The following is a 12,539-nucleotide window of genomic DNA, read 5'->3' as shown; positions in this document are numbered from 1 at the left end:
TAAGTAAAGTATCTTTGAAAGTGAATTTAAGTAGCACTATCCTGTTACTCTGCTCAAACTATCGATACGGCTGGCTAGCCTATCTTCAAAGAAGAGTGAATGGAAGGAAAATCAACTCTGTAGTTCTGTTCAGGACTACACATCAAGTCACCGGATACCGGACAACCACAAAGAAGGACAACAGTAGAAGACTTGTTGGAACCATTTCGGACAATCAGAGCCTTACAAGCGTGCCGCGAAACGGCCCAACCCCCTTTCCAAGGCTGCCCTGTTCACCGAGAGATCCCCAGCAAACCCAGGCATTTCACGTAAATACATTCATGATTTCTTACTCAAAGCAGGCGGCGGTTCGTGTGCAAAGTATATGGTTACTGTAGGTGAGAGTAGTTTCTGAATGTACCAATGCTAAGTGTCTCTGTCCCTCTCTTTCTCCCTCTCCATCTCTTTTGTAATAAGCAGCCATGTTGTTGTCATTCTGCTAGGGACCTGTTTTCAGCGTATTAAGTCTACAGTCAATAACCGGTGCAAAGAGTGTATGTTTATCCTGTCTTCCCATTTAATTAGCTAGTAAATAAATAATTAAACCAATTTGTGTAGTACTTAATCATAAGTAAGGCTGATGCAAGGAGGTTATGACTGTTCCGAATGATGATATGATACGAGGTTATGATTAATAGGTTGACTGTTTATAGATGTGATAAGTAAAGACCTTTCTGAGTGTAATTCGGGAGATGGTAACTCTTTAAAGAACCGCTCTTGTGGTGCCCCAGATCCTAATGAGTTAATTGTTACATGATTAATTTAATCGGGTTAATTAGATAAATAACAGTCTTCAGATGAATGTTAAAGTCAAGTCACGACAGGGGCGAGAGGGAGATTCCTGTTAACCCACCCAGATTTACAATTATCTGCCCACCACCGTGGCATTCTGCGTAAGAGCATGAGGGATTAAAGGAGAGGGGGAGAGGATTGCTGGGTGGAGGGTGTAGAGGGGGCGTAGGGAGATGACTCACCCAGAAGAAGGACATGGGGCTGGTGTAGGATTGGCCTGGTCAGTGACAGTGCTTAGCCTTTTAATGAGGTGGCTGTCCATGAGTCATAAATAAATGTACCTGTCTGTCCCAATGTGGGAATCACATTCTGGCACCACATCACGACACGGCTGAATGGGGCATGTGAACAGCGGGCACACCACACACTCCTTTATCTATAAAATACCTTTCACCCCTTTAAGCATTTCTCTATTCCCTATCTTTCTTTCTACCTGTTCATCTCTCCCTCTTTCTCCACCTGTCTCGATTTCAGTCGGTCCCATAGAGATAGTTAGAGGTTGGCAATTTACTACCACCTGCAGTTATGGAATGTTTGCTCACAAGTATAATTCATAGGCTGATCCCTCCTGATAACCTGGATGGAATTAAGCCATAGGAAGTCCCACCCAATTGACTACTTCAAAATAGTTACAGTCCTAAATGGCACTGCCCATGCTAAACGGGCTTTTGGGCAGCAGTCTTTTATCTATCTCCATGATTGGTCACTCTCTCCCTCTTTCACTTCCAGTTATCCTCTCTTTTGATCTCTTTCTTTTATTCTGTTCTTTTTCCATGTCTTGGGTTCAACTATCTTGTCCTAATTGTGGCTCAGTAGTCCAGCAGGATTGTACTCTGCTAACCTCTCTAAGAGTCAAAGCCTGATCCGCAGTTCCACATGGTCAGGTCAGCTGAGGCTATGGCAGGCCTATCTATCGTTGATGAGTAGGTCACCCCAGCATTAGTATTCATCATAAAAAAACATCACAGTTAAATGATTTCCACCTGAGAGAAGGCATCTCCATCCCAATCCAAATCCAATGACAAAATCGAAATAAACTACTGACTGACACATTCAATTAAATCAAAAGCTTGTTTGGATGACATTAACATAATTGCCAATTATTTGCTTATGCAAATCAAACGGTTCATTGGGGTTATTGGCAGCTTGTCTGACTCAGTTGGTAGAGTAAATACTAGAAGGTTGACATCTGGTCCAGCCCAGAGAAAGACAGAGCACTGAGAGACATTGTGATACTGGCAGATTATGCTGCATAAAACCACATCAGCGCTTCTGGATGTGCTCATAGCAGTTGATTATCTACACTATGCCTGGGCACTGTAATTACATTCACAGCAGCCTTATTACAGTGAGATTGATGCCATGGCTAGGCCATGCTATCAGGGGAAGTGGATGAAAGGCTATTGGCTGACCTGGTTTAGCTGTTTGTTTTCTCTAGCAGCTTTGGCACGATGGAGAGGAGAGCAGGCATAGCCAGGGAGATGAGACCAGCCAACCAGCCCTGTCTCCTCTACATTCACCAATGCCTTCTCATATTACAGAATACAGATGGAAAGTGTGTGTGTGTGCACGTGCGTGCTTCCGTGTGTGTTTCTGCATGTCATTCCCTTGTACTTTTGACTGTTGATTGAGGAAGTAGAGCAAACATACTTGAACAGATGACAGGCCAACTGGAAGCATAGAATTATGGCTCCATACACACACACACACACATACAGTGCATTCGGAAAGTATTCAGACCCCTTCTATTTTTCTACATTTTGTTACGTTACAGCCTTATTCTAAAATTGATTAAATAAAAAAAGCCACATCAATCTACACACAATACCCCATAATGACAAAACGAAAACAGGTTTTTAGACATTTTTGCAAATTTGTGAAAAATAAAATACAGAAATACCTTATTTACATAAGTATTCAGACCCTTTCTATGAGACTCGAAATGAAGCTCAGGTGCATCCTGTTTCCATTGATCATCCTTGAGATGTTTCTATAACTTCATTGCAGTCCACGTGTTAAATTCAATTGATTGGACATGATTTGGAACGGCACCCACCTGTCTATATAAGGTCCCACAGTTGACAGTGCATATCAGAACACTAACCAAGCCATGAGGTCCAAAATAATTGTCCGTAGAGTTCAGAGAGGATTGTGTCAAGGCACAGATCTGGGGAAGGGTACCTAAACATTTCTGCAGAATTGAAAGTCCCCAAGAACACAGTGGCCTCCATCATTCTAAAATGGAAGAAGTTTGGAACCTTCAAGACTCTTCCTAGAGCTGGCCGCCCGGCCAAACTGAGCAATTGGGGAAGAAAGGCCTTGGTCAGGGAGGTGACCAATAACCCGATGGTCACTCTGACAGAGCTCCAGAGTTCCTCTGTGGCGATGGGAGAACCTTCCAGAAGGACAGCCATCTCTGCAGCACTCCATCAATCAGGCCTTTATGGTAGAGTGGCCAGATGGACGCCACTCCTCAGTAAAAGGCACATGACAGCCCACTTGGAGTTTGTCAAAAGGCACATAAAGGACAATCAGACCATGAGAAACAAGATTCTCTGGTCTGATGAAACCAAGATTGAACTCTTTGGCCTGAATACCAAGTGTCACGTCTGGAAGAAACCTGGCACCATCTCTACGGTGAAGCATGGTGGTGGCAGCATCATGCTGTGGGGATGTTTTTCAGCGGCAGGGACTGGGAGACTAGTCTGGATAGTCAGAGATCCTTTATGAAAACCTGCTCTAGATTACTCAGGACCTCACACTGAGGCAAAGGTTCAACTTCCAACAGGACAATGACCCTAAGCACACAGCCAAGACAACCCAGGAGTGGCTTCGGCACAAGTCTCTGTCCTTGAGTGGCTCAGTCAGAGCCCGGACTTGAACCCGATCGAACATCTCTGGAGAGACCTTAAAATAGCTGTGCAGCAACGCTCCCAATCCAACCTGACAGAGCGTGAGAGGATCTGCAGAGAATAATGGGAGAAACTCCCCAAATACAGGTGTGCCAAGCTTGTAGCATCATACCCAAGAAGACTCGAGGCTGTAATCACTGTCAAAGGTGCTTCAACAAAGTACTGAGTAAAGGGTCTGAATACTTATGTAAATGTGATATTTGTGTTGTGTATTTGTTTTACATTTAAACAAAAATGTGTATGTTTTTTTTTTTGCTTTGTCATTATGGGGTATTGTGTGTAAATTGATGAAGTAAAAAACTATTTAATCAATTTCAGAATAAGGCTGCAACGTAACAAAATGTGGAAAAAGTCCAGGGGTCTGAATACTTTCCGAATGCACTGTGTACACACGCACAAAATCACTTTCTCAATCCCTGCCCACCAATTGCACTATCCATCATGTCTGAGAAAATCTTCCCTCCTTGGGCACACTTCGTTTTTATCTCATCCCTCCTTTTCTGTAATTTTACCTGCTGCCATCTATCTCCTCTGGCCATCCCCTCTCTCTTTCCCCTGTCAGGTGATCTCTGCCCTCTGAGAGAAATACATCCATAGTTCTCTTTTATCTTGCTGAAGAACCATTTAACTGCATTCTACCTAATTTATGATGATGTAGATTTCTTCATTTGCATCCTTTATTTCTTTCTTTGTGATATTTCTTATAAGAAGAAATAGCAGAACAGAGGAATTGAACAATAAACAAAACCAGACATGCCATCAACAAGGTAGACAGCCTCCCGGGTGGCGCAGTGGTCTAGAGCACTGCATCGCAGTGCTAGCTGCGCCACCAGAGTCTCTTGGTTCGCGCCCAGGCTCTGTCGCAGGCGACCGGGAGGTCCGTGGGGCGACGCACAATTGGCATAGCGTCGTCCGGGTTAGGGAGGGTTTGGCCAGTAGGGATATCCTTGTCTCATCGCGCTCCAGCGACTCCTGTGGCGGGCCGGGCGCAGTGCGCGCTAACCGAGGGGGGCGGGTGCACGGTGTTTCCTCCGACACATTGGTGCGGCTGGCTTCCGGGTTGGAGGCGCGCTGTGTTAAGAAGCAGTGCGGCTTGGTTGGGTTGTGCTTCGGAGGACGCATTGCTTTCGACCTTTGTCTCTCCCGAGCCCGTACGGGAGTTGTAGCGATGAGACAAGATAGTAATTACTAGCGATTGGATACCACGAAAATTGGGGAGAAAAGGGGATAAAATTTAAAAGAAAAAAAGTTTTAAAAAATCAACAAGGTAGACATATATCCTGTTTCTCTCCAACACTCCCACAGGACCTCAGAGATTTGAACTCTAACTTATGCTGGTAAGCATGGCAGTTCATAATTAATGTCACACTCTCTGGCACATGCTTCTTTACGCCACAGTCTGTCTTTTGAGTCTTTTTCTCAGTCTTTTCTAATTTCATACACCTCTTTATTACCTTCATTTAAAAAATACCCTCTTTTACAACTTCTGCTGATACTGTCCTAATATGAGCACATACTCTTCAGAGACTGTCCTAATATGTAAACCATACTCTTCAGAGACTGTCCTAATATGGACACAATACTCTAGAGGATCGCTTTGTTAGCAACTAAAGGACAAGAACCTTAATGTGCATGAGCAGTTCCTCTGAGTGAAATAGAGTGGTGGCGCTCTGGTGCTCCTAACCTATTAAAACTGCCAGGAGATCAAGGTTGTCCTTGTTCAGTCCTGTGGGACTCATGCCACTGTCTGTCTGAACGCCGTGTGGCAGGCATGCACTGACAGTAGAGTAGCTATCAACATGCACTGACAGTAGAGTAGCTATCAACATGCACTGACAGTAGAGTAGCTATCAACATGCACTGACAGTAGAGTATCGCTTATCAACATGCACTGACAGTAGAGGTAGCTTTCACAATGCACTGACAGTAGAGTAGCTATCAACATGCACTGACAGTAGAGTAGCTATCACATGCACTGACAGTAGAGTAGCTATCAACATGCACTGACAGTAAGAGTAAGCATATGCAGACATGCACTGTGACAGTAGAGTAGCTATCAACAGCACTGACAGTAGAGTAGCTATCAACATGCACTGACAGTAGAGTAAGTATCAACATGCACTGAACAGTAAGTAGCTATCAGCAATGCACTGACAGTAGAAGTAGCTATCAAACATGCACTGACAGTAGAGAAGCTAATCAAACATGCACTGAACAGTAAGAGTAGCTATCAAACATGCACTGACAGTAGAGTAAGCTATCAGCAATGCACTGACAGTAGAAGTAGCTATCAACATGCACTGACAGTAGAGAGGCTATCAACATGCACTGACAGTAGAGTAGCTATCAACAATGCACTGACAGTAGAGTAGCTATCAACATGCACTTGACAGTAGAGTAGCTATCAACATGCACTGACAGTAAGAGTAGCTATCAACATGCACTGACAGTAGAGTAGCTATCAACATGCACTGACAGTAGAGTAGCTATCAACATGCACTGACAGTAGAGTAGCTATCAACATGCACTGACAGTAGAGTAGCTATCAACATGCACTGACAGTAGAGAAGCTATCAATGCACTGCAGTAGAGTAGCTATCAACATGCACTGACAGTAGAGTAGCTATCACATGCACTGACAGTAGAGTAGCTATCAACATGCACTGACAGAGAGAAGCTATCAACATGCACTGACAGTAGAGTAGCTATAAACATGCACTGACAGTAGAGTAGCTATCAACATGCACTGACAGTAGAGTAGCTATCAACATGCACTGACAGTAAGAGTAGCGCTATCAGCATGCACTGACAGTAGAGTAGCTATCAAACATGCACTGACAGTAGTAGCTATCAACATGCACTGACAGTAGAGTAGCTATCAACATGCACTGACAGTAGAGTAGCTACAACATGCACTGACAGTAGAGTAGCTATCAACATGCACTGACAGTAGGAGTAAGCTATCAACATGCACTGACAGTAGAGTAGCTATCACATGCACTGTACAGTAGAGTAGCTATCAACATGCACTGACAGTAGAGTAGCTATCAACATGCACTGACAGTAGAGTAGCTATCAAGCATGCACTGACAGTAGAGTAGCTACAACAATGCACTGACAGTAGGAGTAGCTATTCAAAACATGCACTGACAGTAGAGTAGCTATCAACATGCACTGACAGTAGAGTAGCTATCAACATGCACTGACAGTAGAGTAGCTATCAGCATGCACTTACAGTAGAGTAGCTATCAGACCTGTGTGTATTGTTTCAGCACTACGGAGAGCAACAACTTTTCTCCTAGTATTACGTTTGAACTTTGATGTTTCAGGACCATGGAAAGAGTGCCACATGTTCTCCTAGTGGCACATCTGAACTGATGTTTCAGGACCATGGAGAGAAAAACACATTTTCTCCTGGTGGTACATCTGAACTGATGTTTCGGGACCGCAGAGAGCGACATACATTCTTTCCCCAAGTCAGTTAGACCTGTTGTTTCAGCACCATGGAGAGTGACAGCAAATGCTGTGAGACTGGAAGTAGGGCTGTCTGGATTTTGTTGGGAAATTGTCTTATACTTTCTTTCTTCCAGTCTCACAGCATTTGATCAAGTAAAGAAATGCATCTGCTCTTTCTTTTCAGGACCGCGGAGAGCAACATATAATTTCTTACTGGCAATGAGATCATCTCAGCTCTCCCAAATCTAATTAAGATGGATGGTTGAGAGCAAGATTTTCCCCATAATTTCTGATCATGTTAGATCTGAGATCGCCTTGGCTGAAGGAGGAAGGATGGATGTCATTTCAAAGTTCTCAATGGGGCAGAGTAAAGTGAGAGCGACACTCCAGCCATGCACTAGGCTGGTAGAACTACTCGACACAGACTCCAATATTGATCAGCAATTGCTTCAGTCAAACACTGAGTGGTTTTGGGGCCAAAGGATATACATATATCTCTGGCAGACACATACATGTCTGCTTTTAGTGAAAGGTGTGGTGTCGGTCAATGGTTGAGGCCAATACAGTAACTGTCTCCTCTTTTCTTTTTCTCACATCTTTCTTTTCTTTCCTCCATTTGTTCTGTCTTTTCTCCACACACACACACACACTCCGCACACGCACGCACGCACGCACGCACGCACGCACGCACGCACGCACGCACGCACGCACGCACGCACGCACGCACGCACGCACGCACGCACGCACGCACGCACGCACGCACGCACGCACGCACGCACGCACGCACACACACACACACACACACACACACACACACACACACACACACACACACACACACACACACACACACACACACTATCTATTTTCTGCTCGCACTAGTCAGAGCCACACCCCTGACTTTAGACTGTCTTTCCCCTTCAGTCATCTCTCCTATTTCCTCCCTCATCTGCTGCTCCTCTCTTTAGTGTGTGGAGCCTTTTCTTCATTCATCCCTCCGTTCCCACCTTCATCTGCAGTCGGTCCACATGCTGCCGGCCAGGCTCCTCACAGCTGCCTCACATTATTTACTGCCTAACTGCCTTCAGAGCACACTGATCTGGGGTGCCTTGATCGAGTGATTGATTTATTTCTATCCCTTTTGTCTCAGTGTGAGTGTGTGTGAATGCATGTGTGCGCGTGTGTGTGTAACAATGACTGAAATTCAATCAACTCCCAAGGACGAGGACGTCCAGTGCCTTCATGTGTTTCGCTAGCAGGTTGATTTGTGGATTGATTGATTGATTCGTTTTAGAAGGCTGATGGCCCGTTACTTGCTGCTTTGTCTGGTGGCTATGTTTGCTGTGTCTTCAGTGGAGTGTGTGTTTAGACAACCACAATTCCCCAGTGTATCCTTCCCTGTGGGTTAACAATTTGTATGTCATGTCAATCTCTCACTTTGTGCTAGCTAGAAAGTCACTCAACTAAGCACAAAAACATATACTTACAGAACTTGTGCAGACCTTATATCTTGACTTTAGACACCTTAGAATTTCACTCAAATGTACCAATTAAAATGCAGTCCTCTAGGGACAATGCACTTGCACACACCTGTATGTGTGTACATACATGCTTATTCCTAAGGAATTCACTGTGTGTTGTGGGGGGGTGACAACTCCTTATATGGCTCTGCTCAGTTTCCTGTCTACTGCCGCCACCCCTGCCCCTCCTGGACACACACACACACACACACACCTGATGATGACAAGCAGGAGTCCAACCCCCTCCCACCCCATTTTCTCAGTTTTTATCAAGGAAGAGAGAGAGCACTGTTGGCCGCTTGTCTGTGTATTCTTTCAGTACTGGGTTACCTCACACATGCACTCTTCAGACACAGTAGGGAGAAGAAGCGCTGAATCTATTGTTTTCTTTCTGAGAGAGCGCTCTGCAGACCTTAAAACACAAAGATTCCTGCCGTAGTGGAATGCCTGTGTCTGTCCTGGATTTCCTTTAACGTTCTAGTGTTTTCTCGCCGAATTTCTCCATCCTTGGTTTTTCTGGAATGAGCTGTTTCCTGCCTGCGTCGTTTCCATGCCAGCATGGGAACTGTCGTGTCTAAAAGGAAGAATTTAAGAAACGATGCGATATCTTCCGTGGCAGCAAAAGTTAGGTGAGTGTCCTGCCCTCTTTCCCGATCGACCACCCACCAACAGACTAGCCTATCAGTATTGCCGTCCTACTGTAGCAGAGATCTGCTATGCTACCAAGTTACTGAACATAGTGTGACATAATAGTGACATTTAGGATTTGTCAACGAATTTGTGTAATTGCGCGTTTATAAACGCCTCAATCTATTCATGGTGGGTCCTCCAGAATTCTTCCACGTAACATCGTCCGTGCAGGACAGGCAGGCTACAGCTTATAACCATCGTGGAGCAACATCAACCCGTCGCTGCGTCTGCAACTTGCTCGACATGACTTGGTTGCACAAATAGCGTGGAAGAATCACACAATTTACCGCTTTTGATGCCCAAAGTTGTCTTTGTTCTTATCATTGACGCAAGCAAGTCTCCAAGTGTGCATCATGACGGTGAATATTTCACTGATCCTGCAGAGCTGTGTGGTGCAGTGCAATTTAAATGCTCTGTCTGGATCTTGTTTACAGACAAAAGTTACATTACCACTATAGCATAACCTCTTGAAGGTAGCCTATTGGTTATTGTGCCAAATTCAAACATGATATGCAAAAGATGGCAACATCGCCTAACCCATGTAGGTTACTGTAGCCTGTGTCCCACTGCCCTGGTGACTTGTTTCTACAAATATAGGCTCCAACTGGATGGATTAGATATGAAGGACACATTTACCGATATCTTTATAGAGAAACAATATTTTAACATATTGCACAAATTGGATTTGTAACATATCACACAAATTGCAAAATGCTATGATACGAATTCATAACATATCTCACGAAATGGTTGACGTAGTACACAATTGGATGACGTAGTACAGAACAAATGGGGACCTGTTTTGGCTCGTGAGCACCACTTTCAAAAGTACTGGCTGAAATGATAGAAAAGTTAGAGAGTGCTACCGTTCTTGGATGCACTGGTGTTGCATCCTGCGCGCAAATGATTGCGCTATCAATTTATCAATCAGCCGCAATTGACTCGGACAACTTCGGTGATCAGCCATCACAGTGAGTGATTGCACCGGTCGGAGCAGGGCAACAGAATGCCTATAAACGCCACCGTTAAGTTATTCAGCAAAGGAAGCAAAACTAATCGTTACTTCTCATGTCCCGTAAACACAGGTCGTTAATCTTGGAGATTTCTGACACCCCCTCACCCAGGCTATAATGTCAAACAGCACCGCAATAACATTTGTTCTTAAATTGGCTATGCGCAGGTTTTCTGTGTTCACTGTCTGGGTCTATCGAGCGGAAGAACCCACAGTTTTCTCAATGCATGTCGTCTGCTTATGGATTCCCAAGAGATGGATAGGTCTGGACTCGATTTGGCCAATAGTGTAATCAATGTGATGGCTCCCTTGTACGTCATGGCTGCTGCTGCACCTTGGTGAGATTAAATGAACCGTACAGCAGGTGGACATTATTTAGGAGAGTAGTTCACAGAGATCAATATGCAGTATCTGATTGGTCATACATGAGTTTTCACACAGTAGTCTTCTCTTAACGGAGGTCGCGGAATGACCTTGCAGATGCTGTGTTTACTCCACAGACAGATGTGGGATGGCATTGGCATGGTTACATAATTCTGTGAGTATGCGTGCGTGCGTACGTGTGTGTATGGATATGTGTGTTTGTTTGTGTGAGCCCTCTCTTTATTCAATGCCGCGTGTGTGTGCGCACAACTCTCTGTGCTGCAGTATTCTCGGTGTACACACACAAAGGGCTGTGACAAGAGAGAGGGGACCTAGAGCACGTAACAATATCACATGGCACACACACACACACCAATCTCCTGTTTGACACATTGACATGATCTCTCATGTCATACACTTGACTGGAGTACGAATGTTATGTTAGAACAAACAGTCATACACACCAGAGACAACTGGTGCCTCTCCAGGCTCAGTACACTCATCAGTACACTCATCAGTACAATCATCAGTACACTCATCAGTACACTCATCAGTACACTCATCAGTACAATCATCAGTACACTCCTGTGTGTGGTGTGTGTTGTGTGTGTGTGTGTGTGTGTGTGTTGTGTGTAGAGAAATAATGATTGTTTGGTGTGTGTGTATGTATTGTGCGTGCATGTGCGTATGTCTGTTTGTGTGCGTGAATGTGTGTGTGTGTGCGTATGTGTGTATGTGTGTGTGTACGTGTATGCATGTGTGTGAAGCAAGACCACCTTGGAGCTCATGTGTGTTGAGCCACAGACCCTGACACCCTTTTAATAGCTTTTCTCTAGTCACAATGTCTCTGGAGCAAAGGCCTGGCTGTGAATACCAGAATATAGGCCAGCTCCTCCTATATAACACAGACATGAAAGTATGGTTTTGTGTTATGAGAGAGACATACTGGTGCTCTGGGTCTTCTTTCCAGTGGCGGTCCTCATGAGAGCCAGTTTCATCATAGCGCTCTGATTGGTTTTTTGTGACTGCACTTGAAGAAACTTTCAAAGTTCTTGACATTTTCCGGTATTGACTGACCTTCATGTTCTTAAGTAATGATGGACTGTTGTTTCTCTTTGGCTTATTTGAGCTGTTCTTGCCATAATATGGACCTGGTCTTTTACCAAATAGGGCTATTTCTGTATACCACCTACCTTTGTCACAACACAACTGTCTCTTCACAGTCTTCAAGTCCCAGAACAGACTATGGGAGGCAACAGTACTACATAGATCCTTGACTACATGGAACTCATTCCACATCAAGTAACGGGGACGCAAGCAGTACAAATTACATTTAAAACAGATTTAAAAAACACCTTATGAACAGCCGGACTGTGAAGCAGCACAAACATTGGCACAGACACATGCCACATGCACACACACACACACACACACACAACACACACACACACACACACACACACACACACACACAACCACACCACACACACACACACCACACACACACACACACACACACACACACACACACACACACACCACACACACACACACACACACACACACACACACACACACACACGACGTTGTGATTTAGTACTGTAGATATATGGTAGTGGTGGAGTAGGGGCCTGAGGGCACACGGTGTGTGTTTGTGAAATCTGTGAATGGTTATTGTAATGTTTTAAAAAGGTATAAACTTAATTTTTGCTGGACCCAGGAAGAGTAGCTGCTGGGGATCCATAATAAATAATG

General features: G+C 44.5%; 1 pseudogene; it reads left to right on the top strand.

Moving 5' to 3' along the window:
• The first annotated feature begins 8,984 nt into the window (after positions 1-8,984).
• LOC111960859 (NMDA receptor synaptonuclear signaling and neuronal migration factor-like) overlaps positions 8,985-12,539 on the top strand; it is a 66,210-nt pseudogene continuing 62,655 nt past the window's right edge.

The sequence above is a fragment of the Salvelinus sp. IW2-2015 genome, linkage group LG4q.1:29, assembly GCF_002910315.2.
Source record: "Salvelinus sp. IW2-2015 linkage group LG4q.1:29, ASM291031v2, whole genome shotgun sequence".
NCBI classification, from domain to species: domain Eukaryota; kingdom Metazoa; phylum Chordata; class Actinopteri; order Salmoniformes; family Salmonidae; genus Salvelinus; species Salvelinus sp. IW2-2015.
The sequence above is the reverse complement of the archived record's forward strand: the minus strand, read 5'-3'. Positions and strand labels throughout refer to the sequence as shown.